Source organism: Periplaneta americana, chromosome 16 (genome assembly GCF_040183065.1).
Source record: "Periplaneta americana isolate PAMFEO1 chromosome 16, P.americana_PAMFEO1_priV1, whole genome shotgun sequence".
Classification (NCBI taxonomy): Eukaryota; Metazoa; Arthropoda; class Insecta; order Blattodea; family Blattidae; genus Periplaneta; species Periplaneta americana.
This window is the reverse complement of record NC_091132.1, coordinates 13,591,764-13,615,162: the sequence shown is the minus strand read 5'-3', so window position 1 is coordinate 13,615,162 and position 23,399 is coordinate 13,591,764.

Below are 23,399 nucleotides of genomic sequence, written 5' to 3'. Positions count from 1 at the left end.
GTTCATCACAAGGCCGAACAATGAGAATGGACGTCTTCCCACAGTTGCGATCTTCACGGGCCGTGACTTTACAATACGTAATGAGTTCTTATAAGACAAAAGAAATCTTGATGGCGTATGCGAATTGAATAACGCAAAAAATTGTAACATCGTAGTAGGAGGGAAGCTGCAATACACTGACTGCAAGCATTAGCAATTCAGATACATTGTTTGATTTAATAGGGAAATTTAATAAGAAGAACGATGTAAAATTGCACAGTCCTTTTTTATATAAATTTCATTATCGCCATCACCTTTCATGTTCCTCACTTTTTCTTACTCTTCTTATTCTTCTTCTTCTTTTTCCTTTTCCTCTCAGTCATAGACAAAACTGCTGCATTTAGTAATATCGAGGTGTAGTTGTAGGCTAATGTTTTCTTCGTAATGGTCCCATATTATTTATTTACTTATAATTTATTTATATGAATTTATTTACTTATTTAATTATGTACTTCCTTATTTATATATTTACTTAGCTTGTGTTCATGTAATTGATTATAGATTTTTTATTAATGTTTATGATATTGGTGATTGAGGCGGTGATGAATCCGGCATTTGCCTTTGTGACTGAGAGAAACCATGAAAAACCTCAGTGAGATTGGTCGGCCACGGGGTTTGAACCAGGTACCTCCCGAATGATAGTCTGAAACGCTACCGTCTGAGCCAACTTGCACGGTATTTTTCCCTTTTGTGTCTCCAACAATGATACAAACGAAGCGTAATGTAGTTTTTTTTTTTTTTTTTTTTTTTCCTGTTTTGTAATAAAGAGTAATTTCAAAGCCACATGTGAATTAAATTGAAAATTAAAAAATATGGTATAGTTAAAGGAAGTCATGATCTTCTGTTCAACCAATCAGAATTGATTAGCCATAGGCTATGTCTCAACTTTTAGCATATTATTACAGAGAACAGCGGACGTGGAGATTCCGCTTCACGCTCATAGATGGTGCAATCAGTCCCTTGCTGTGCTAAGCTGTTCACTCTTTGGTGTCAAGCAGCATTACTACTACACCGTGTAGCATATTCCGAATGCACTTTTTGTGTTGTTATAATATGACTGCACATTGCGGAATCGGGTTCAACTTTCCAAGCCACATATCCTAACGTATTTATTAAGTTAACTTCATACTTGCACTGTTGTAAGTTTAAAAAGTGCTGTAAAATGTATACGATGAGACAGTGCTATTTCTGTACTTAAGAGTAAAAATATGTTATAAATTGTAATGTGGGTTTAGAGATAATGGCATTTTTGTATGTCTAAAATGTGTGGCAGGAAATTCATGGTATTTTTTATAACGTGGATTTCGACAACTATTTTAATGTGGTTATTTGATTAGGCGTAAATTACTCTCCACTTTCACTGTTAGTAAATAGAACATGATAGATAGATAGATAGATAGATAGATAGATAGATAGATAGATAGATAGATAGATAGATAGATAGATAGATAGATAGATAGATATATAGATAGATAGATAGATAGATAGATAGATAGATAGATAGATAGATAGATAGATAGATAGATAGATAGATAGATAGATAGATAGATAGATAGATATATATATTCGTTCCATAATATTCTTACATTTGCTTTATAGCATAAAGTAAAGAACATGTCTAATTCTTACGTCTAAATATAAATGCAATACACATAAAATGCAAATATGAAATTTGTACAGAATTAATACCTTAATAACAATAATATTTTATACAATGTAATATGTTTATTTCATCTACAGAATAGGAAGTGTGAGATATTAAGTAATTTTTCAGTTTTACCTTAAATAATGCAGGGTTTTGGCTATGATTCTTAATGTCTTCAGGAAGACTATTGAACATTTTTATCGCCATGTAACGTACTCCCCTTTGATAGCATGATAAATTTGATGATGGCGTATGAAAATAATTCTTTCTGCGGGTATTTATACTATGTATGGCTGAGTTAGTTGGAAAATTTTCTTTATTACATAAGAGGAAATTTATTATAGAGTATATAAATTGATTTGTTAAGGTTAGAATCTTGAATTTTTTTAAAAATAATCTACATTATTCTCTAGCCTTTGCTCCAACTATTATTCTAATGGCTCTTTTTTGTAATAAGAATATATTTTTACTATCTGCAGAATTTCCCCAAAATATTATTCCGTAGGACATAATGGAATGAAAATAGGCAAAATATATTGCCTTTAAGATACTGCTGTTTAGAAATTGTTGTAACGACCTAATTGCGAAGCATGCTGAGCTAAGTTTGGGGGTTATTTCTTTGATATGATTTTTCCAATTTATTGTATTATTAATATGCAAACCAAGAAATCTGGTTGTTGATGTTTCTAGTAGAGGTATATTGTTGATAGTTGTGTCTTTAGTATTCAAAATGGGTGTTTTTCTGTTTTCTGTTTTTTATGGTTTCTATGAACTCCTTTTGATTGCTGTATAGTTCGTATTACAAAATGTCATTCATTCGTTCATAGTGCTCTGACCAAGGGCTGGACTTTCACTGCAAACCCAGCATTCTTCAATCTCTCCTATCTTCCGCCTTCCGCTTAGTCTCCGCATACGATCCATATACCTTAATGTTGTCTATCATCAGATTTCTTCTGCACCGAACTTTTCTTCCGTTCACCATTCTTTCCAGTACATCCTTCAGTAGGCAGTTTCTTCTTAGCCAGTGACCCAGCCAATATCTTTTACTCTTTCTTATCAGTTTCAGCATTATTATTCCTTCACCCTCTTTCTAGAACAGCTTCATTTGTTATTCCGTCTATCCATTACAAAAATTTTGGATGTTATTAAAATAAGAGATTTTGTGATAGAAAATGCTTGTTTGGGTTTTGGTCACATTATTTTTGTGAGATTTAATTGTGATCGAGAGAAAAATTTTATTTAACTATTCTCGACTATAATTTTGTGGGAATTAGAATTTGAGTATTGTGGGATGAGTTATGGTGGCCGTGATTGAAAACTAGGGAAGGGGAGAGGAGAATATTTTATTGCAGAGATTTTTAAGTAGAAGTTTTTATGTCTTGAAACCTGCAGTATGAAATTGGGGGACAGGTTGGAAAATTCTGGGGTATTTTAATAAAAAATGGATACTGTAATAAAATGTTCACGTTTTACTGTAGTACTACCAAAGTCTAGTATATACAGACACGAAGCTTGAGTTGTGAGGGTGCTAGGAACAATAGACTGTGCCGGTACTATTTCGCATTGTCTGTAATGAGGCGATATTAGCGATCCTAGTGGCTAGCAACTATTTATGGATGCATATTTACTACGTATTGAGCTTCGTGACTGTATATACTAGACTGTGGTACTACTAAGTCAACAAATTTTGACTTGACTTGATGATTCTTAAAATCGGGTAATTTTTCTGTCGCTCTTCAGTTGTTTCTTCGTTTCCCTTTCTTCTTTGTGTCTCATTTTTCTTTGATCCATTTCTAGTTTTTCTTTCTGTCTCTTTTTCTTTAGTTATTTTTCCATTTTCCCTTTCTTTTTCCTGTCTCTTTTTCTTTAGCATTCTCGTTTTTCTTCCTTTTTCCTATCCCATTTTATTTCGTTCCTCTTTCCTTCTTCCTGTCCCATTTTTTCCGTTTTTCAGTTCTATCTTCCTTGTCTTTCTATATTAGTTTTTCTTCTCTTTTCCTGTTTTTTCTTTCGTTCTTTTTTCGATTTTTTCCTTCATTTTTCCTGTCCTCTTTAATTTTGTTTAGATTTTTTTTTCATTTTCTCTGCCTCTTTTTGCTTTCGTTACTTTTAGTCTTTGTCTTTCCTTTTGTGTCTCTTTTTCTTTCGTTCTTTTTTCGCTTTTTCTTCCTTTTTCCTGTCCACATTTCACTCATTTTATCATTTTATTCCTATTCCTTGCCTCTTTTACATTCTTTTCATAATTCTTCTTAATTTTCCTGTCTCTTTATTTCGTTTTCTTTCACTTCATTTTCTTATTCTTTCATCATTTTTTAGTTTTCTTTCTTTTTCATGTGTTTTCTTTCGCTCTTTTCAATATTTTCTTCCTTTTCCCGTCTCTCTTTTAGTTCTTTTTTGCTTGTTTTCCTTCTTTCCTCTCTCATTTCTTTCGTTTTCCTTCCTTTTTCTGTCTCTTTTTCTTCCGTTTTCTTTCTTTTCCTGTATCTATTTCTCTTTCTTTTCCTGTCTCCATTTCCTCCGTTTTTCTTTCTTTACCTGTCTCCATTTCTTCTGTTTTTCTTTCTTTTCCTGTCTCCATTTCTTCTGTTTTTCTTTCTTTACCTGTCTCCATTTCTTCCGTTTTCTTTCTTTACCTGTCTCCACTTCTTCCGTTTTTCTTTCTTTTCATGTCTCAATTTCTTCCGTTTTCTTTCTTTATCTGTCTCAATTTCTTCCGTTTTTCTTCTTTTCCTGTCTCCATTTCTTCCGTTTTTTCTTTTCCTGTCTCCATTTCTTCCGTTCTTTCTTTTCCTGTCTCCATTTCTTCCGTTTTTTTCTTTTCCTGTCCCCATTTCTTCCATTTTTCTTTCTTTTCCTGTCTCCATTTCTTCTGTTTTTCTTTCTTTTCCTGTCTCCATTTCTTCCGTTTTTCTTTCTTTTCCTGTCTTCATTTCTTCTGTTTTTCTTTCTTTTCCTGTGTCCATTTCTTCCGTTTTTCTTTCTTTTCCTGTCTCAATTTCTTCCGTTTTTCTTTCTTTTCCTGTCTCAATTTCTTCCGTTTTTTCTTTCTTTTCCTGTCTCTATTTCTTCCGTTTTTATTTCTTTTCCTGTCTCCATTTCTTCCGGTTTTCTTTCTTTTCCTGTCTCCATTTCTTCCGTTCTTCTTTATTGTCCTGTCTCCATTTCTTCCGTTTTTCTTTCTTTTCCTGTCTCCATTTCTTCCGTTTTTCTTTCTTTTCCTGTCTCCATTTCCTCCATTTTTCTTTCTTTTCCTGTCTCCATTTCTTCCTTTCTCTTTGTTTTTATGTCTCCATTTCTTTAGTTTTCCTTCCTTTTTTCCTATCATGTTTTCTTTAATTCTTTTCTCGTGTCTTCTTCCTTTTTTCTGTCTTTTCTTCCCTTTGCTTTGCAGGGTTTCTTATAATCATTTATTAACTTTGTCCCTTTCCATTTGTTTCGTTAGGACATGCTGAGTCTAAGCCATTTATCATGCATCCTGTTTATTGCTATCCGGTTCGGCTAACACACCAGGTTTGACATTGCAGAATCTTCTCCTGGGAAAGTTGCCACCAGGTTCGCTGTTTTACTCTGCCGGATACTATTGTAATGTACAGCTGTTCCGCCTGGAATTGATGACCGAGGCTATTTAAAGCTTTGACTACTGGCATAATTATAAACACTGTGCAGAATTTTTACACATTAAAGTTTCAAAATTTCTCAACCATTTTAGAAAAGCTTATTTTATTGTGACTATTACACTTTTACTACATTATACTATTACTTTTGACCAATAACACGGTACGAAAGGATGTGTTTCAACCAATCTTGGCTGTTTATCGCTACAATTTTATCACTTCCCAAAAATTTGTTTGTTTTTATCACTTCCCTTGCATTTGTTTCTTTGTTTGCCAACTTTTCAAACTGAAAATTCTTTACTGTAATATATAACATGCTTTGCGATCGTCATTTGTTTCCCGCATACGTAATCGACTGAAAATGTCGCCTCCGTTCAAACGTTTTGGTGAAACTAACATTAGTGAAATAAAAATTTTTAGTAAGTAAATTAATTGTTATTTATGGTACTTAAGTGTATCTTATTGCGCGAGTGGAAAGATCACGCTCACAAGTACCGTACGTAATTTTATCCATGACCATAACGAAAAATTATGTTTTATAAAAGAAAATATGTTGAAAATAAGTCCTCATATAATCAGATATCAGAAGCTTTTAATAGAAAACGAGTATCTTCTGCGGACCTCTGGAAACAGAATTAAGGAAGAGACTAGTGAAGTGCTTTGGCATAAACATAGAAATTACGACGAAGGGAACAGAAACGACAAGAACCATTTGAAATTGGATATGGAGAAGAATGGAACGTGTGAAATGGACAGACAAAATAAGAAATAAAGCTATTTTGGAAAGAGTGGGTGAAGAAAGAATAATGCTGAAATTGATCAGAAAGAGAAAAACAAATTGGCTGGGGCACTGGCTAAGAAGAAACAAGAAATCAGATGGTAGACAACATTAAGATTATACGGATCGTATGTGGAGATAAAGAGGAAGGCAGAAAATAGGAAAGATTGGAGAATGCTGGATTTGCAGTGAAAGACCTGCTCTTGTGCAGAAAAATTACGCATGAATGAATGAATGGAAGTGTTTACTTACTTACTGGCTTTTAAGGAACCCGGAGGTTCATTGCCGCCCTCACATAAGCCCGCCATTGGTCCCTATCCTGAGCAAGATTAACCCAGTCTCTATCATCATATCTCACCTCCCTCAAATCCATTTTAATATTATCCTCCCATCTACGTCTCGGCCTCCCCAAAGGTCTTTTTCCCTCCGGCCTCCCAACTAACACTCTATATGCATTTTTGGATTCGCCCATACGTGCTACATGCCCTGCCCATCTCAAACGTATGGATTTAATGTTCCTAATTATGTCAGGTGAAGAATACAATGCGTGCAGTTCTGCGTTGTGTAACTTTCTCCATTCTCCTGTAACTTCATCCCTCTTAGACCCAAATATTTTCCTAAGCACCTTATTCTCAAACACCCTTAACCTACGATCCTCTCTCAAAGTGAGAGTCCAAGTTTCTCAACCATACAGAACAACCGGTAATATAACTGTTTTATAAATTCTAGCTTTCAGATTTTTTGACAGCAGACTGGATGATAAAAGATTCTCAACCGAATAATAACACGCATTTCCCATATTTATTCTGTGTTTAATTTCCTCTCGAGTATCATTTATATCTGTTACTATTGCTCTCAGGTATTTGAATTTTTCCACCTCTTCAAAGGATAAATTTCAAATTTTTATATTTCCATTTCGTACAATATTCTGGTCACAAGACATAATCATATACTTTGTCTTTTCAGGATTTACTTCCAAACCTATCTCTTTACTTGCTTCAAGTAAAATTCCCGTATTTTCCTTAATCGTTTGTGGATTTTCTCCTAACATATTCACGTCATCCGCATAGACAAGCAGCTGATGTAACCCGTTCAATTCCAAACCCTCTCTGTTATCCTGGATGGAAAGTGTTTATGAGAGCGAAATTAGAGAAGGACTTCTGCATTGGTTCCGGCCGTTGAATTCTACCACTTCAAATTCATTTTCAGTTACTTTCTAGAACCTTCATTTCCTTGTACAGCAAATGCGACAGGTTTTAGAAATGTCTGCGGTGGACGTCAGAAGGTTTCCTAGGTGATGCAAAATGTCGTACGAGGGTCATCGCGAGCGTGTTTGATGAATTCTAACGCAAAGCGGCATTGAAGGCGAGTGGGAAACCTGGTCAAGGTTCGGATCTTCGTTTGGGTGTAAATAATGAATAACAAAACCGTTCCTCCCGCAATGTGATTTTATTGCAAGGTCTGCCCTCTGTTGTAACATTGGTCTTCGTTGAATATGAGAATTAGCAAAGCTTTTGACGTTAAATTATTATAAACATTAGATGTTTGGTTACTAAAATCTAGTTAAAGACACCTTCAAGGCACTTAAAATGTGAAAAAAATAAAGAGAAATAGTCAGCGATATGCAATTAAGTTACACACTACTATTGCCAGAAAATTTTGAAGCATTTAAAGACTTAGGTTAGGATTAAATTTTCAAATTTTCAAATTTCAAAATTTATTTACAATTTACATTTGAATTTACATTTGGATAGATACCCGAAATGAGCATATGCTCGTGCTCGGGTACAGTCCAGTAGTCTACATAAATTTTACAGGGTTCAAATAATAATGCTGATGATATAATATAATAGTAATAATAATAATAATAATAATAATAATAATAATAATAATAATAATAATAATAATAATAGAATAATCGTGACAGAAATGATACAAAGATTGTAATACAAAATAATTCATTAATAATAATAATAATAATAATAATAATAATAATAATAATAGTGATAAAACAAAAATATTTACAATAACAAAATAAATACCAAGACTGATAAAATAAAATATAAAACCACTAGCGAGAGTTAACACAACTTAAACAAGCATATAATAATCGGAAAAAATGCCAAACTCGAAAATGAACAGAAAAGTTCGTTGTATCGCAGACGACAGCAACCGCCGTATTGACATTGTGTTGTGCATTAATGGTAGTAGGGGGGAGCCGAAAGTCTACGTAACTGTCGTTCTCTTCGAATCTCCTCGTACAATCATGGGAAGTTAATGCTGTAAATACAAAATGTCTACGAGTCAAACTGTTCAAACTGTTACAAAATTGTAATTTATCAATACAATATGAATAGATAAGCATTAGACGGACCCATTTAATCCTAACCTATCGTACTTTTTTTTTTTTTGCAATTCATTTTTAATTTCAGAGAAGTCTGTGAAGTCAGTGACTGAAATAAATACTTTTAGGATACTATCGTACTTTGCTTATCGGTCAAAACTTCAACAAAATGAAATTACTTAAAGACTTGTTTGAATTTGAATTTCAGTGAGATTACTTGATAATACTCTTAGATATGATTCGCAATTTTGCGAAATTTAGTTATCGCATTAATTTAAATATCAGTGGGAAAGCTGGCAACACGGCATTCTCTCATTCGGCAGACAGGTTGAATTATGGATTGTATTTCCGTAGGATGTTCGAGAATAAGGTAATTAGGAAAATATACTGCTCAAAATAATTAGAGGAACACTTGTAATAAATTGAATAAGTTAGTGTTTTTTGAAGCTATGATGCTGAAAATTGGACAATATGTAAATTGGAACATTAATTTAATCTATGGATACAAAGGCCAAAACATGCAAATATGCAGGGAAAAAGTGTACATATTTGGAACCAGAAAGTAATGAAATGGATAAGTACTAAGTTTGAGCTATGTTATATGTTCCTATAAAAACATGCATTTGCATGGAATTCTCGTCTCTAGCTATATTATAAACTGTTTAAATTAAATTATTTCAGCAGATAATGAAACTGTATTTATTTTATAATAACAAAAGAAAGGCGAATTACATGTAACTAGCATTGTTAAACCTGTATTTCACTTTTCTCAATTGGCATTACTGAATAACATCCAATTTCATTATTGTAGTGATCGATATTCATCTATTTCAACTTCACAATGTCTGAATAGGTTAAGTATTCATGAATATACAATTATTAACATTTTATGAGTAAATTTTGGGGATATATTATTCACATTTTTATTTTATTCACGAAATAATGTCACTAGAGGTCTGAGATTACTATAGAGAATTTTCAATAGCACATGGCTCTGACGTGTTGAAAATGAATTTTTACAGTCCATTATGTGAATAGATACACTAACACCTTACTTACTTACAAATGGCTTTTAAGGAACCCGCAGGTTCGTTGCCGCCCTGACATGAGATCGCCACCGGTCCCTATCCTGTGCAAGATTAATCCAGTTACTATCACATCCCACCTCCCTCAAATATATTTTAATATTATCCTCCCATCTATGTCTCGGCCTCCCCAAAGGCCTTTTTCCCTCCTGTCTCCTAACTAACACTCTATATACATTTCTGGATTCGTCCATACGTGCTACATGCTCTGCCCATCTCAAACGTCTGGATTTAATGTTCCTAATTATGTCAGGTGAAGAATACAATGCGTGCAGTTCTGTGTTGTGTAACTTTCTCCATTTTCCTGTAACTTCATGCCTCTTAGCCCCTAATATTTTCCTAAGAACTTTATTCTCAAACACCCTTAATCTCTGTTCCTCTCTCAAAGTGAGAGTCCAAGTTTCACAGCCATACAGAACAACCGGTAATATAACTGTTTCATAAATTCTAACTTTCAGATTTTTTGACAGCAGACTAGATGACACTAGCACCTATACGAGTGAAGTTGTAGGTCTCGCTCTACCCTACGTAATTCTTTCTCTGTGGTATCTTCAGGACTGTAAATCTACCTGGTGAGTTCTCCCAACTCATCTCTGAATCCAGAGGGTGTCAGCATGAAGAATAGACCGTTTGTCGCAGTGCTGAAGAACTTTTGTTCACCAGTTCCGTCAGTAAGAAGAATATCCAATCTCCCAGCCGTTTTTCGAGCTACACCAGATACATAAGCGAGTCCACACCTGTGGAGTAACGGTTAGCACATCTAGCTGCGAAACCAGGTGGCCCGGGTTCGATTCCCGGTCGGGGCAAGTTACCTGGTTGAGGTTTTTTCCGGGGTTTTCCCTCAACCCAATATGAGCAAATGCTGGGTAACTTTCGGTGTTGGACCCCGGACTCATTTCACCGGCATTATCACCTTCACCTCATTCAGACGCTAAATAACCTAAGCTGTTGATAAAGCGTCGTAAAATAACCTACTAAAATAAAATAAATACATAAGCGATGGGAGTCCCGTAATGGAGTTCAACACGGCGTTTAACTCCATCTGAGGCAGCACAGGGTATCTCAGTGGCAGTGAACAATCAGCTGTGCCTTAGTAGTGGTCCGAACCCAAGGTCGTGGATCTAATGCAACGTTGAGGCTGCTTTGTGCACAATAATCAACAGGTATGCTCCTCTTTTGAATCTGTCTGATCTCTACGAAGAATAGGATGTCAGAACCTGGACACGAACACCAATTACTGAAGTGGCACAAACGTGCGACCACAGGACTGCACTCGGCAGTACTAACTTGCACGACTGTCAAGTGTTTCTGCTGACAGTCGTGATTGGCATCAAATACGTTTGATTTATCTCCCAGCATGCAGCTATGGATGATTTAATGCACAGAGAAATGTCTGATAATTATCTCTGCGAAACAACCGATACGACTGATAGAAATGTCAGATTTGAAGAAATTTCCTAAAATTGAAGAGCTCCCTGCAAAAAGGGGATGGCTAAACTTTTTGGACAAATTAATGTTTTGTTTGTTTCATGCGTTTAAAACAGGGTTGGGCACATTACGTGGTTATGAGAAATGAGCCCTGTGACGTAAGCATACTGTACGTCATTCAGTGTTGGTGCAGTGTTGACTCTGCAGTATGAGACGAACTTTGAAGACGGAGCTTCCGCTCATACACTAAAGCGTCCCGCTACTCCCAATGCTTTTAATGTATCATGGGAGGAGGAGTTCTTTTTGGTAGAGAGCAGTGGATTAGCAGAGTGTTTAATTTGTCATAAAACACTCCAACTGATTAAGAAGTTCAATATCCAACGACATTATTCTTTACAACATGCTACTGAATATGACAAATATGTTGGTAATGAACGCCATAAATTAATACAACTTAAAGAAAATGTTTCTCAGGTACTTTATATTAGAGTATCTATTTGATATTTACATTGCATTATAAGTTATTATACATTTAGTAATATGTAATTTTAAATTATACAAGTATTATGATATATCATAGTATAGTATATTACAGTTCATGATATATCATATATCATATTACATATCATGAAGTCCACACCTGTGGAGTAACGGTTAGCAAGTCTAGCCGCGAAACCAGGTGGCCCGGGTTCGATTCCCGGTCGGGGCAATTTACCTGGTTGAGGTTTTTCCGGGGTTTTCCCTCAACCCAATAAGAGCAAATGCTGGGTAACTTTCGGTGTTGGACCCCGGACTCATTTCACCGGCATTATCACCTTCATCTCATTCAGACGCTAAATAACCTAGATGTTGATAAAGCGTCGTAAAATAACCTACTCTAACATATCATGAACTGTAATATACTATACTATGATACATCATAATACTTGTATAATTTAAAATTATATATTACTAAATGTACTATAATAACTTATAATGGAATATAAATATCGAATAGATACTCTAATATAATGTACCTGAGAAACATTTTCTTTAAGTTGTATTAATTTATGGTCATATATCATATCATATCATATCATATCATATCATATATCATATCATATCATATCGTATCGTATCGTATCGTATCGTATCATATCATATCATATCATATCATATCATATCATATCATATCATATCATATCATATCATATCATATCATATCATATCATATATCGTATCGTATCGTATCGTATCGTATCATATCATATCATATCGTATCGTATCGTATCGTATCTTATCGTATCATATCATATCATATCATATCATATCATATCATATCATATCATATCATATATCATATATCATATCGTATCGTATCGTATCGTATCATATATCATATCATATCATATCATATCATATCATATCATATCATATCATATCATATCATATCGTATCATATCGTATCGTATCGTATCATATATCATATATCATATCATATCATATCATATATCATATCATATATCATATCATATCATATCATATCATATCATATCATATCATATCATATCATATCATATCATATCATATCATATATATCATATCGTATCGTATCGTATCTTATCGTATCGTATCATATATCATATCATATCATATCATATCATATCATATCATATCATATCATATCATATCATATCATATCATATATCATATCATATCATATCATATCATATCATATCATATCATATCATATCATATCATATCATATCATATCATATATCATATCATATCATACCATATCATATCGTATCATATCATATCGTATCATATATCATATCGTATCATATCATATCGTATCGTATCATATATCATATCGTATCATATCGTATCGTATCGTATCGTATCGTATCGTATCGTATCGTATCATATCATATTATATCATATCATATCATATCATATATATCATATCATATCATATATTATATTATATATTATGTATTAACAGGATGATAATAATGCACTTAGTGAATCGGCTATGAGAATTAGCTACAAAATTTGCCACGAAATTGCAAAGGAATTGAAAACATTCAACGAAGGTGAATTCATCAAGCGATGTATAATTATATTGGCAGATGAACTCTGTCCACAGCAAGTAGGGGAAGTGGAAGCCATACGCCTGTCTCGTAGAACCGTGGTGAGGAGGTTGCAGTATGTGCGTATGGGTTATGTAAATAAGCCTAATGATTTGTGCGTGTGCATAGAGCGAAGTTTATTTCATTAAATTAATAAGAGTGTTATAAATTCTGTACTGTACAATGGATTGATGTAATATTCTTATAAACTATTATGTACTGACAGACTGAATGACTAGAACAACCGTGGCTCTTGTTACATTAACGCAGGAAAGGTAGCTGTAATGCGAGTCCGCCACTACGTGAGCGTTCTGCTCTGGCTTGGAATTGAAGTGCCTTGCGGAGCGAGAGCAGCTCTGGCAGACTAGACTGAGCCGCTCTCATGCCCGGCCCTGGTTTAAAAGATATGCGCGATTTTTTAGTACAAGAACGGTGTGATTCCGAGCATTTGGTAGTAAGTTACACCAAATACCTTACTATAATAATACCGGACAGCTGTATACTATACCTGGTAAGGTTTATCTTGTCTCAGTAGCAATAAAACCAAGTCCCTTCAAATGAATGTGGAAATTATAGGAGGGTTGTAAATTTTCAGGATTCCTTTCAAAATATTGTTATTGTACAGGATACCGGAACTCAGTTTCTTGAAAGAAAAGCTCAGTGACGGAACTACACAGTACGAAGAGAGATATTTTGTAATTTTATTTTGCGCCACAGAATGTATCAACTAGTCCCTTCCGCCACTGGATGGATGGACGACATCGCTCCACTCCCCCATCGCCATAACAATACAGACGAAGTAAGACATATCTCCTTTCTCTCTCTTTTCACAGTGAGACAAGATACATCACACAGACTTTAGCAGCATTGACGTGAGTGCCAAATATCGCGGACTAGACATCTAGCGGAGCGGCGTGGAATTACGTCCACAAATACAAATATTAACATAGCGGAAATCGGACTATTGTTTAAAACGTGAGTTACTAATGTGGAATAATATACGAGACACTTGAGAAATGTTGAATAGTACCGTATTTAATGTAACATTATTTTATATAAAAGCTGCATATTATGAGAAATATTGCATGGTTCATATTATTTTCCGTAATTAATTGTTGAGTATTTTTTCTTTGCTTTAGTGAGACAAAATTAATTCCGACATGGAGAATGAATTTACAATAACGTTTTATATACGCATTGCTGACAACTGCAAAGATAAAAATGATAGTAATCTGATGCTTGTAATAATTAGTGAAATCATGTGGACAACAATAAAACTTAATTTGCTAAAACCTTAAAATTTCCAATATTATTTTAACTTCTATCCATTTATTAGGCCTAAATAAAAAAACTATTTTTTATTGTTCTATCAACACAGAGACGAAGGCATTAGGCCTACTAAAGAATTTTGTTGACTCACGTTTTATGAACTCTCGGAAATCGAAAGAACGATTTGGAGCAATTTGTAATGCTGTATTTGTAGCAATTATAAACAGCACATATACACCCAGCCATTTTAACACAGAACTAGGATAACTAGCCCAGCAACAATATACATTGCAGTTGATTACAGCTTGTTTCGCGGCCGCCTAGGTAGCAGCACCAGCGTCGTTCGCGCGCAGAATTGCTAGCCGTCCGGTATTATTATAGTAAGGTATTTGATAACAGTTGAATTTCTGACATTCATTTTTTTATCAACATACAGCCATTCCTTTGTTTTTGGAGGTAGATGATTTAATACCATACTTCGGTTGCTATGAGCCCAGTGGCGGACGGTGGGTTTGAAAGTTGAGGAGGCCAAAACGTTAATGATGAGAATATAAAAATATAAGGCCTGTGACGTACCTCATTACTAAGCGCAGAATTTATAGGTTTTAAGAAATTAAAATTAGGTTTTCCAATTTATTTTTGAGGATTTTAAATCTTATGTTTAGGAATTTATATGATTTTACGAAAAAAAAATAATACAAATAAACAACATACTGTTAATATTACAACGGCTTGGTAAAGATTGCCTCTCTTTAGGGCATTCTAAGTCCTAACCTACGAATTAGGTCTTTTTAGGTCATATTTAATTTAATAATGTTACTCTTTGCTACATAAAACGAACAAGAAAAGCAATATTTCGAGAGTAAGTAGATAGCAACAAAATTGATTTGAACCTAAGAATCCGGGGCTTGCTCATTACTATTACATAGTCTAATTTTACAGCAAATTAACTGGACGATCCTCTTCCTTCGCAAACCGAACAATTAGGTCACAACAGACTGAACAACTGCTATTAGAAGAAGCTAGAGACAAATCTGCATTTGTTTCTAAACTCTCGACATTTTTAAAATACTGTATAAGTAAATACATCTCGTAACACAAAATAATAAAATAACAGGAACACCCGCAAACAAGAGAAAATCTAACAATTTAAATGAAAACTTTTACGCAGGGAGAGAAAACTAACAACACGTGACTCAATTTTCTAAAACCAAGAAGAGAGAAAGAGAGAGAGCTTCCCAATACAGCCGAAACTAGCCTTGAGTATAAGCAGTACAGTTGTCAGCGGTGGGTAGGACGTCTCCAAATCGGCTCCCTTCGCGCGTTCTAGTCAAGTTTAAACACTCTTCTAACCAGCTATCTTATTGGTTGAACTGCTGTTGTCATGGTTACCGAGGAGTAGCGTCATGTAGCCGACTCCTCTCTCCCGCTCTCGCATAGACACTGCAGGCTGCAAGATGTCGACTACACAGGTTACAGCGCTATCTGTTATTTTTCAGTACGAATTATTTGTACTATCTACAGTATAGCGAGCGGGCATCACCAACTGAATGGTGGTCGACTTTACGTAACTTACATCTTAGTCATAGCGAATAGTAAAATTAATATAAAAGGAAAAATGTTCGTCATTTGCTATAACTTGTCCGTGATCTTAATTCAGCTGGAATTATTACTGCCATATTGTGTTCTGGTAAAATATTAGGGGAGGCAGTGGCGGCCGGTGAGACATTCTGGTGGTGGTGCCAAAAATGAAAAAAGTTGTACGCAAATTACCCTAGTGAAATTAATAATCGCAGTTCACGTTTGCATTATATTAAATAAAACACATTAACTAAACCAGCTATTTTACCAGGTGTACAGTTAATAATGCATCTAGTAACAGTTACAATAACATTTCCGAAACTAGTAACGAAATTTACAGATACCGATAATCAAAACTTTCACAGTATTGTTAGTCAAATACAAATAACTTTTATAACTAGTAAAATTACTAGAAAAAAACACACGAGATAAACAATGATATAGATAATAAACAAACACGTTTGCACTTTATTTAACAGGCCGATGAATCCAAGGCAGCGGCCTGAATATCACATGTTCATGTCCTGCACAGATCTCATGTATCGTTAACAGAAGCATCAATACTATAGCAACATTGTAGCGATATTTAGTTGCCGCAAAATAAAACAAATATTACACAACATTAACAAACAGTTTTACATGATATGAAAAAATATTTATCTTTCTAAAAAGAACCATGACTATCTCTGCGTTCAATATAGCTAAATGGATAATAATTTACACATTTAAATCCAAGTTATGTGCATTAGTTTTGAATTGGCAACATTACATTAACATTTGGCGCGGAACTTTAACTTGTGTTTTCGTGCAAGTCTGCGGTTGATGGTTCCCTTCCTAACGTCTCCAACAACCCTGCCATCTAGCGAAATTTCTGCATTACTGTGCTCTAGCGGGCGGAATATCAACTACTGAGTCAAATTGAATTCGGCTCAAAGTCTGCCATAAGAAACGCATATAAACTAGAAGCAGTAGCCTTTTGTACAGTGTTATATGGACGCAGGTAGTGCCTCAGCGAAGTGGCTCCAACGTTCGGAAAAACGCTGCAAGAGTGCGTCCGGATATGTGCGCGCGCTCGTTCAAATGAAATATGAATAAAATGTATAAACTATTACAACTGGTTTCTAGGATATTATTTTTGTTTCTTTCATTGGTGGTGCCATGGCACACTGGCACTACCCCAAAAGCCGCCCCTGAGGGGAGGCACGGCCTCCCTTGCCTCCCCTGAAAATCCGCCGCTGTATGGGCCTCAATTGAACACTTGTACAGGGACATCATTTTATTTTTACTTCAATTTTTATTGTACCTGAGTTTTGGAATGTACTTCACTCCCACCCCTTCTACTAGTAAACTTCCAATCGTTCACGACACAGAGCCGAGGGCGCGTAAGCAGTACTGAGTTAGTGAGTATAGTACGTTCCAGAAATATGTTCGCGTTTTCCAGTGACGAAAGAGCTTTCAATATTGAATCATATTTTCGTACAGGTACTGTCGTCCGTTTGCCTACGTCGCATCCCGGTTTCCCCCACCTGCTTCTGTTCGCCCCTCTGTTAAGTCTAGTAGCTGGGCTATCTTAGCTCTTTTCTGAAAACATTAATTTCTGTTAGGAACTGGACGTCTACGTAATATTATACAACTGTTTAAAATAACTTAAATAAAAGGGCCTCGTTAAGTAATTAACTGTCACGTGATCCCCCCCCCCCTTTCTACGACCATGCGACAAAACCACTTGAACGGACAGTAGATAGCATTTCTGAGTAATTTTATCTTTTCGGATCGGGCAGAAGTGAAGATTCAATTTACAGTACGTAAGGTACTCTTTTATAGAGTAGGTACAGAATTATTTCAACATGAGTTACTCGTACGAAGGACGAAACTGGTAATTGGAATTATGTACGATAGTCTATAGTGCGATAATATGCACAAAAGAACTGAAGCCTGTATCGAAATGAACGGCCACCATTTTAAAAAATGTGTTTAAATATCCATATTATGATTATTTCTCAATTTAACTTCATTCTCTATATTGTACGCTAATGTGCTGTAACAGTACAATAATTAATACGTCCGAATGGATAGCTCAATTCGTGAGTAAAAACACTAAGTGTTAATACAGTACTGTATTTTGATTAAACAAAAACCTAATGAAAATTATCAAACTCAAAATTGCGATATTTCCTAGTTTACATAAATGGATGAACTATTTTTCTTCCCTCCTATGCCTAGTAAAGTGATTTGTATTTTACGCCAGTATCATCGAACTCTAGTCGTGGAAGGAGTATCAACGGTGTTTCTGTTTCAATCGTTAATAGAAAGGTATAGCCAGGTTAATATTAAAAATGTTAGTAAAAATAAAATTATGTCCCTGTACATCAAAAGCAGAATCGCTCTGCATCGTTCAACACAAAGCATTCTCGCTTTCCGGTGCTGACGTAGATGAACCGGATGCGGCCCAACCGCCCGCGCCGATTTTCAGTAATTATACAGCACTGCGCTTGAAAGTGACAGCTCTCGCGAAGCACGTGAGGTTCACGTGTTGGAACGAGTACTGAACTGATCCCTATCTTAGTTCCTTTGATACTTACTATTCTTTACCCCAAATTAAATGTTTTAACCGAGTAACCTTCATACTGTCACTATCAAAGTTCGAAATTCAAATACCGTGCTACAGGAATTTTTAAATATTTGCTCTCCATTTACCAAGGTCTAAGGTATTTGATAAACATATTGTGTAATTAGGATTTATCCATTATTATTTCTAATCAGCCACAGTCAGTTATGTAGACAGCTGGAAAGAATTACTACCTTTCATTCTGAACTAAAATTACGATGTTATGTTGCCGATGTACAATATAGCCCTACATCTGAGCAAAATACGATCTAAAAAAAACTATGTATAACGGCTAAACTACATTACATGAAACAAAACTAGTTCAGGCTGATTTAAACCGATTCAGGCAGCTTGCTACAACCAAAAAACAAAACAATTTATAAATTCGTTAATCTTCGATGCTACTTACCTATAAGAGTTCTACGAAATGTTTATTTGGCCATTATTCAGTCTATCATTCAATATGGTATAATTGTTTGGGGTGGAAGTACAACAATTAATCTTAGTCCGTTAAATTTACTACAAAAACGAATAATTAAAATTGTTTGAAGAAACGTTTCGATTATCCAACTAAATTAATTTATTCTGAATTTAATGTATTTAATATTGAACAAATTTATAAGTATACGCTCTTAAAATTTTATCATAAAAATCGTAATAAGTTTGTATTACAGACACACAATTATGACACAAGACGAAATATTAATTCAACATTAGTAGAACCTAAATGTCGCACATCTGCTGGTCTAAAGCATAGCATAAATTTTGGCCCTCGGTTGTACAATGCTTTAACTAAATTACACCCAGAACTTCTAACATGTAACCCACTAACATATAACAAGAAAATTAGAAACGTGTTAATATCTTCAATTTGATTAAATAAATTTATAGCCTATGTGTATGAATTAATCAACCTATATTATATTTGTATTCTATAATTTTGAAATATATATTAGTCCTACTTTTCACGTGCGATATTATTCTTCTCTAGTGTTAATATTATATTATATAATTCCATTGCCGCTGTAATTATATTTTAGTTCCTATTTTATTTTACTTATTTATTTATATTATTATTATTTTTTATTTTAATATTATATCTGAACTGCGACCGAGCACGAGCGCTGCTCATTCGGTCTCAAATTTTGTTAATACTACTGTATCTTCTTTTTATATTGCTTGTATTATCTTAGTTGTATTTCTCTTTGTTTGTTTTGTAATTATATTTCTTTATTCTGTATATTTGAAATAAATAAATTGAAATTGAAATTAGCCCTTGATAAGCAGGTTAGAGCCTGTATCATGAAGACACTATACAGACCAAACATTTTGTTTGTTCCAAGAGGGAGAGGCAGCCAAAAAATTGTTCCGTGTCTACGTGTCTGCAGCAGTGAAAAGTACACACCTGTGCAGTATCGGTTAGCGCGTCTGGCCGCGAAACCAAGTGGCCTGGGTTCGATTCCCGGTCGGGACAAGTTACCTAGTGGAGGTTTTTTCCGGTGTTTTCCCTCAACCCAATATGAGCAAATGCTGGGTAACATTCGGTACTGGACCCCGGACTCATTTCACCGGCATTATTACCTTCATCTCATTCAGACGCTAAATAACTTAAGATGTTGATAAAGCGTCGTAAAATAACCTACTAAAATAAAAGCAGTCAAAATTCAGAAAGATCTTTCCAGCTGACTAGACTGTGTGATTTGTTTCCTACAGTGTATGTTGAAGATGTTTGAAATCTGTATCAATTTATCATAAATTAATATCGATTTGTTATTTTTACATTCTTACTCTCAGTTACGTATATTTTACAACTAATAATAAATATTATTTATTGCCAGAAAAATATAATACAAAGAAATTGTAAATTAACAACAAAATCCTAGCACTCCCCTGAAAGAGAGTGTTTTCGTGCGCAGGGAAGGATTCAATACGTAATAAATTTACATGCATACATGACAATAAAATAACATCTACAAATTATTAATTACTCACAATATAAAAAATTGCTTACACACATTTTTAAATTTCAAACTGTTGGAGGTAAATAGATGTGGGTTTTCCTTTATTAATTTGTTGTAAATTCTAAGGCCGATATTACTAATATGGTTGAAAGCAGTGCTCGTTAAACACTTGGGTTCAAACAAGCGTATTTTATCCATGTCTTTGGTTTTGTGTTTGTGAGTATATGATCGGAAATATGTGTGATTTTTATGTATAAAATGTAATAATGCATTGATATAAAGTTGATGTATTTACAAAACTTTAAATTCTAAAAACAATTTTCGGTAATATAATAAATAGGGGTTTTCTTTTGACAGATTTTAATTATTCTTCTGCGTAATAAATCTAGTAGATTAAGTTAGTTTTATAAGTACTATTCCATCCTGATATTCCATATTGGGTTATAAACTGAAATAAGGCAAGGTAAACTGTACTTAGTACATCCATTGATAAGTAATTTTTTAACTGAACAAAGTAATATATAAGTCTACGTAATTTACTACAAAGGTAGTTGATATGTCGTTCCATTTCAGATTTTTATCAATAATGGTTCCTAAATATTTAACCTCCGGAAATTCATTTATAATTGGACAATTACAGCAATTAAAACTTACATTATTTTAGGTACAGAATAATTTGAAATCTAAAATAATAATTATATACTTAAAATATATATTGTTTAGTGTATATGATAATTATAACTAATAATTACAGTTTATTTTGTAAAACGCAATTTGTAAATCTTCAGAATTAAATAGCCTACGTAAGTATATATAAGTATTATATAGGCCTACTTTTATATATAACTGCTGCATAATAAAAAAATGATAACATGTCTGGATTATTCTAGAAGTGAATTATAATTTCCATCCAACATCTCATTAATGGCAGTTTCCCAATATTTTTTTCTCTCGCTGTTATTTACAGTATACTTGCTTTAATATCTTTGGTCATATCGCGAGTTAATCTTTGGTTGAAATCCGAAGGCTGTGTACTATTGTTGAGACTGGTTCTATTGTTGTGAACTAGATGGCGTCTGTATAGCCTATGTATTAGATTTTAGATTTTAGATTTATTTATTTAACCTGGTAGAGATAAGGCCGTCAGGCCTTCTCTGCCCCTCTACCAGGGGATTACAACTATAACATGAACAATAAGATTACAATTAATATTAAATTTACAATGACAATTACAATAAAAATTAAAGTACGACAAGAATACCTGATTAATGAAAGCTAGACATTTTATCATAGAAGTTAAGAACAAAGAATATTTTTGTATTTACTAAATTACAAATTAAACCTACAATAACAAAATTCTATAGTGATGAAATTACCGGATATTGAGATATTTTGTGGTAGATTAAAAGAACTATTTACAAGAAACCATGTCTGAACGAGTCTCAATTACTGACCAAGTGCCTAGTAAGTTTGCGTTTGAATTGAATTTTATTTCGACAGTCCCTGATGCTAGCAGGTAACGAATTCCAGAGTCTAGCAGGTAACGAATTGTAAGCAGGTAACTGATTTGTTATGAATATGATTTCGGTGATGAATGAGGCCGGTGATATTCAGGGATGTTGTGGCCCGAATTTCCTGGCATTTACCTTACGGTTGAGGGAAAACCCTGAAAAACCTCAACCAGAAAATTCAATCCGACCGGGAATCGAACCCGGGCCCTCTGCGTAAGAGACCAGCATGCTGACCCCTACACCACAGAGGTGGTCATGTTTCCCAATATTATTTTCTTGTTTCCTGTTTCATTAACATCACTTTTCTTATTCACTCTCTCTTTAATGTGATTTATTTATTTATCCATATATTTAATTACTATATTTACCCATTATCAAAATTTACCAAAATCAAAACACAAACCACTACAGTCTGCCAACAGGATGTGAAAATCTATATAAAAAAAGAGCATCACGGTGCGATGTGGTCAAAGAGGATATATAACTCGAGTACATAGACCTACTAATTTTTAAATGATCAAGAAGGCTGTTGAGATGAGTACTTATATATATATATATATATATATATATATATTCGTGTTAGATAGAATATTTTTATTCTTACGAAAATTAGTATGTTCTAGTAGTTACGAGTATATACTCACAGGAAATGCTCATACTCATAAGTACAAACCTTGAGAAAGTTCTTAAATTTTATTCTTACTACCCATTACCTCTTATATCAGTGTCACGCATCATTGATAAAATCACCGACTGAAACATCTGAAGGCTTCAATTGCCATGGCACCAACAAATTACCTCGTGTGATAGTAGCAGCTAGAAATACAAAGAGACGCGGTAGTAATTTTTGCAGCTTTCGCCGTCGAGTTTATCAGCAGTGACCCAGAAAATTTCGATATGAAGAATAAGAGTAAGAAATCGCACACTGCAACCAGTTGAGCTTTACACATTAAGGATGGCGTTTATTGTGGGAGTGTTTTATAGCCATTATTACTGCAGTCTGTGTATTAGCGTGTAGTGCTGGTTGCGGTCACAATCGGGAGTTCCGTGTGTCGGACGAAGGCCAGGAAGTAGAACTATTAATTCTCCTTGTAGTGTTCTAGGTTAATGACAAAGTTCTCTGTGGATTTCCGGATTCTTTTCCTATACAATGGGTTAACCAAGCAACTATGTACAATGTCCCTGATCCTATTTCACAGGTATTTACAATTTTTCATTTTTATTACAGTTAGAGCAAAATTCAGGAACATCACTTCAACTTCGCTTTCACTTACATCCGACTTCAGAGGGTACAAAACGCAGAATTTGTATTCAGGGTCACAATTTAACTTACATTTTAGTTTTAATTTAGCGAAAGGCTAAGACCAACTTTATATCTCACTTAGTGTTATAATTTACATGAATAACAACTAATGATACATTTGC